We start from the raw sequence: 6,000 nt of genomic DNA, 5'->3' as shown, positions 1-6,000 counted from the left end.
CTTCGAGCAAGGTAATTGGATTTATCCATTTTGTTGATTGCGTTTTCGTTTTGGATTTTGGTTTTCCCTATTTGTTTAAATTTTTGTTGTTTTAGTTTTTGGGATTTGTCCTATTGGAGAGCATAAGAAGGAGGACCAAGCAAGACCTAAAAGCACAGGAAAAGGAAAACGCAGAGAAAATTTTATGCATGCTATAGAGGAACAAGAAGCTCTAATTGAAGAACTAGAAACAAAGGTGGTTTCTTTGGAGGCAAAGTTGGCTGAAGAGAAAAATAAACAAAGGAATATAGATCATGGTGGATACAGTACACCTTTTCAACAATCCAACACGAACACTGCCTTTGTTAGCCCGGGAGGCATTTACACCAACGAACCCCCTATACAGAGGTTTTTTAAAGTGGGATCAAGAAATCGTTACAAGAGCAAAGCACTTAGAACTTTGTATACTAGAAATAGGGCGAAACATGAGTGATTTTTGTATTCATTTGTTATAGAAAGGAATACAACATTTTACATAGATGAAAAAATAAGTGTATTGTACCCAATTTTTTGAATGTTATAAAAGATGCACTTTACTTCCCTTTATTATTGTTAATGTTAATTGAAGTTTTATTCTCTTCGTTATTGTATCATCCATCAATAATGATATGACCAATTTTTATTGCATTTGAAATTTATATGTTATCATGTAGTCTCTTGTAATCGATTACAAGGACACAGTAAACGATTACACGACAAAAAATCTCGTTTTGTACAAAAACTTGTGCTGTAAGAGCTAGTTGTGGGCACATAAGTAGCCAAAGACATTTTACGTAATTTTTTCATATTTCTTGAATGGATGAGACTTCTTTTTAGTGTTTAAGTGTGACTAGAGCCTGAAAACTGACGTTTGGGCAACCCATGGTGGAGGAAAGAACCAATGTTGGTGTGATGATCATGTTAGCTAAGTCCTAAAACAAGTGCAGGCCATTTTGGCCAATGTAATGGTTTACAAGCACCCTGTAAACGATTACACAAAAAAAATATGGTTTTGTACAAAAACTTGTGCTGCAGGAAGTAGTTGTGAGCACATAAGTACCCAAAGACAATTTTAGTGAGATAACATGCTATCCACTTTGACCTTTGCTGGCTATTTTAATGATAACTTTTTCTACCGACCTCCAAATGATGCGATTCTTTTTTTTATTAGAAACTAGACTAAAAAACCTTTCCAATGATTACTAATTTGTAATTTTTGGATATCTGAGTAGGTACTTAAAGTTACCGCTTTATATATTGGTGCTAACTCTGACCTTTGCTGGTTGTTTTGCTCTTAACTTTCTCCACCGAACTCCAAATGAGTTGATTCTTGTTTTGTTGGAATCTAGACTCAAAGAGCTTGCAAATGACTACCAACCCATAATTTTTAGACCACTGTAATTGATGCAGTTAATTTCCCAAAAATAATGTTTCTCTAAGCATCCTGAATGAGTTTACTTTCAAGTTATTGTTTCATGTTTCTTATTTTAGATGGGAAAATTACAAATTAGTAGTCAATGGAAAGATTTTTGAGTCTATTTTCTAATAAAAAAGGAATCAACTCATTTGGAGTTCGGTGGAGAATGTTAATAGAAAAACAACCAGCAAAGGTCAAAGGTGGTAGAATTATATAAAATGTTAACTTTAAGGAATTAACTATACCTACTCAGAACTTCAAAAATTACAAATTAGTAGTCATTGGAATGGTTTTTGAGTCTAGTTTCTAATAAAACAAGAATCACATCATTTGGAGGTCTGTCAGAAAATTTATGATTAACATAGTCAGCAAAGGTTTTTGAACCAAGGTAGGTGAAGTCTATGACCATTTTTGCCCAAGTTATGCCTTGGTAATCAAATGTTGGCCATTTTGGCCATTGTAATCGATTACAAGGACCCTGTAAACGATTACACGAATAAAATTCTGGTTTTGTACAAAAACTTGTGCTGCAGGAGCCCGTTGTGGGCACACAGGTAGCCAAAGACATTTTACGTAATTTTTTCATATATCTTGAATGGATGATCTTTTTTTTAGGCACCAAGGCCTATCAAGGTCACTTATAGAATCAATTTTTGTACCAAGCACCCATAACCAAATAAAGGTTTCAATATATATGGTCAAACAACACTAGTAGAAATTGTATGGTACTAGATCAAAATTGAAATTTTGTTCATATAATATATTATCAGTACATATTACCCGACATTTATAATCATAATCTTTTGTATACAAAAAACATGTACAAGTTCCAACTTGAGTGAAAAATTTCTTTCAATGGAGAGGAAGACCCGTGACAGTGAAAGCAATGCTCCAGACAAAGTGAAAATGGTGGAGAGAGACGAAGAAGAGGAAAATGCCGCCAACCCGAAAACAGCAACACACGAAGGCGAAATTTCTTTCGATGGACAAGAAGACCCGCGAGAATGAAAGCATTACTTCACATAAATTAAAAATGGAGGAGAGAAACGAAGAAGACAGAAATGAAAATAGTAAAGAGAGGGGAAGTCTCAAATGAAACCGCAAAATAAAGAAAAGAATCTTAAATTCCTTTCTAAAAATACCCTCCACGACAAATTGTACCTTTTTAATAAAATATTACAAACCAACCAATAAAAAAAGACCACTTGTTGTTGTCAAAAAGTTGGCAACTCTGGGTTGTCAAAGAAACGTTTTCCTATTTACAAACATAGATATTTTTCTGTCTAGTTTTTCACTTCATTTTATTCGTTCAGAAAATAATCGTGGTAAATTTAAAAAACAAATCAAGTTTTCAATCATATTTAGTTATGAAGTTATTATTATAATTACCTATAAATATATACAATTTTTAATAAAGTGTGAATCACAATCAAACACAAATTATAAAATTTCATGAAAAAAACACTAGTGGAAAAATCGCTTTTTATGATAGGTAAAAATGACCTATTATGATAGGTAACCTGACATCACAGTTCTAGGCATCATAATAGGTCTGCGCATTTTGTGACTACAGAAAACTTCATCATAATAGGTCCAGCGTATTATGACGTACTTTCTGTCACCTATCATAATAAGTCCAGTGTATTATGACAGATTTTCACTTATCAGTCGTAATATAGCGAATTTATTATGATGCAACTGGATTTACCTATCATAATATGTAGCGTTTTATGATGTAGATTTTTTTACCTTTCATAATATGTAGAATATATTATGACAAGTAATTGTTCACCTATCATAATATATACTTTTCATAAATAAGCTTTTATTACATACATTGTTCACCTATCATAAAAACTTGTTTTGTAAAAAAAACATTCATTATTACATTTGACATATCCATTCAATTTACAATTAATTTCCTGTATTATAATCTCATCAATCAATTTATAATCAATATAACATGAAATGAACATACTCAATTAAACTAAAATGATGAAATTCATTTCAAACATTAAATTGTATAATAATATTTAATACATAATTTGTACATCAAACCATATATTAAATCCAAATATAACATTAACCTACACTACATTGTAGTCAAGTTTCTACAATTTACTAACACTTAAAATAAAAGAAGTCCACTTAGTTCTAATGTCTTCAATGTCTAAAGCTTCCATTGGAGATGAATCATTAAATATCTACAAATAAAATAATTAAGTTAGAACAATTTTGTAGTGAACAGTTAGATAAGTATTTAGTTAGCTTTTTAATACTAGTTTATATTTTTCTATGCATTTTGTAAGACCTTGGAAATTTAACACTGCAAACCGTCTGTCAAATCTTAATTAATGCACCCCACGTCACTGTTCAGTGCCATTAAAACGCACTCACGAACTCTAACGCACGTCTGCCAAGTGTCAAAATGGAGCATTCTGAATTTAGTAATGGAAGACAGGTGTCTGTGTGTGAGAGTGCGTCCGTTTGACCTTGGGAAGAAAAAACGATTTTCTGAAACCTTCTTCCCACTCTCTCTGCATGCACCCTTCATCTTTCAAAAATCTGAACTCTCCATTTTCCTCCTCCTTCTCTCTAGAAAGCTTCCTTCTTCTCTCTACTGTAACTCATCCCTCCTTCCTCCGATCCCATTTCAGAAACCGTAGGTGAACTCCCAACGCCGTAAGCTCCATTTTGGACCGAACAGATCCAGGTTCTGAACTGGTAAGTTCTCTGCCTTAGCCGCTCGTTTCTGGGTTACATGCAAAACCAAATTTTGGTTGCATGCAGTAGTATAATCTAAATCCTTCTGTATTTTTATGGTTAGACTTAGTTGGAGGAATTAAGAAAATCGTTGAGGGTAGAAAGCTGTAGTTGGGCGAGTCAAAATTCTTAGACGTTCACCACTAATCCAGGTAAGGGAAGCTTATTTGATTTAATTGAACTGTATGTTGTATGAACGTCCGTTATTGACTGAATGTATGAAGTATATGCTGATTGAGTATGTATGATGATGGTTGATATGTATGAATGTGAATATGGGTAATTATTGTGGAGTATGAATTTTAATAAGAACCCTATAAAGTATATGAATTGATAATTGATATGAAATTATAAGATATGAACTGTGTGATAAATGTTGAGTTAGAATAGATGAAAAATCTAAATATGACATTTCTTACCATGATAATGTACGCTCGTCATCGAACGGTCTTATACCGTTCGGTTTCCTAGTAAACGGTTTAAAATGGAATTCTTTCATTCGGAAAGAACTCTGGTCGAGAACGAGCGTCCTCCTGTGAAATGCTATGTCTGAGCGTTCGGTTCAGCCTAGCGGTATCCGAGTCTCTGAAATAAAATAATAATATTTATACCCCTATACTTTAAAATTAGTAGCGCTCGGTCGTATACCTAGCGTTCGTCATAAGCCGCGCTCGGTCGTATACCTAGCGTTCGTCCTAATGAGCTCTCGGTCTTATACCTTGCGTTCGTTGTAAGTAGCGCTCGGTCCCATACCTAGCGTTCGTCCTACGTATTGCTCGGTCTTATACCAAGCGCTCGTATTGTTGTATAACCAACCTTGATAAAATAGCGTTCGTTCAATTATAATAATATTTCCTTTCTTCACGTTCGGTCATTCACTGGCAACGGATTTTCTTATGTGAATTACTTCAAAGATAGTTCTAAATATTCTTGACTCTTCTCTTTACATTGGATCCGTTCTAAGGTCTCTATAATGAAATTCCTTTAAGTATCAGTGTAAACTCAAACGAGTCAGTTCATTTAACTGACCCAAGTAGAAAGTAACGTCCGCTACAGATTTCTTAGTTCATTCAGTTCGTTTTTCTTACCGTTCGTCCTCGTCCTTCAGAGGGCTGGACGTTCGTTATTTTATGTCTATGAAAGTAAAGATGAAAATGATAATAACGTAAAAGATATTAAAGGGAGAACATGATATGGAATGATTATACGGTTATGGATTTTTTACGAGCGTTCCAAGGAGGAACGACTCATATATATGTTGAATATTGAATTTGGTAAAGTATGACTGTGGCTATGCTAATGCTGGCAGTCCATCCTGATGTTCCGTGAGTACTCATCCTCACATAGAGGGGGTAGGTCATGTGTGGGAACGGCAGGAGGTCCTATTCCTTACGGGTACTTTGGATAGGGCTAACCTCGAGTGGCAGCTATTGAGGGTATCCCAGTTACTACATCACTCGGGTGCAAGGACGCCTGTAGCTACACAGATTCATACAGTCCGGACGGTCTGTCTAGTAATAGATTTCGTATGTTGTTATATATATTGAACTAGGTGTTGATGTGTATTATGAATGCTTATTTTATATCTTGATGTATGAATTAAATTGCATAAGCTTGTGGATGTGAGCAGATGGAGGTGCGATACTAGAAGAAATGTTGGAAGAAGAAAATTTGGAAGATGCTAATCTGGTTGAAGTGGAAGTTAAAGCCGAGCCCTAGAGCGCTCGTTACACTTGTAGTTGTTAACCGTTTAGTTTTTAATATTTAACGTTCGGTTGCTTGATTTTGTAAAACCGTTCGTC

This window comes from Vigna angularis, chromosome 8 (assembly GCF_016808095.1).
Source record: "Vigna angularis cultivar LongXiaoDou No.4 chromosome 8, ASM1680809v1, whole genome shotgun sequence".
Lineage (NCBI taxonomy): Eukaryota > Viridiplantae > Streptophyta > Magnoliopsida > Fabales > Fabaceae > Vigna > Vigna angularis.
This window is presented reverse-complemented; position numbering follows the sequence as displayed.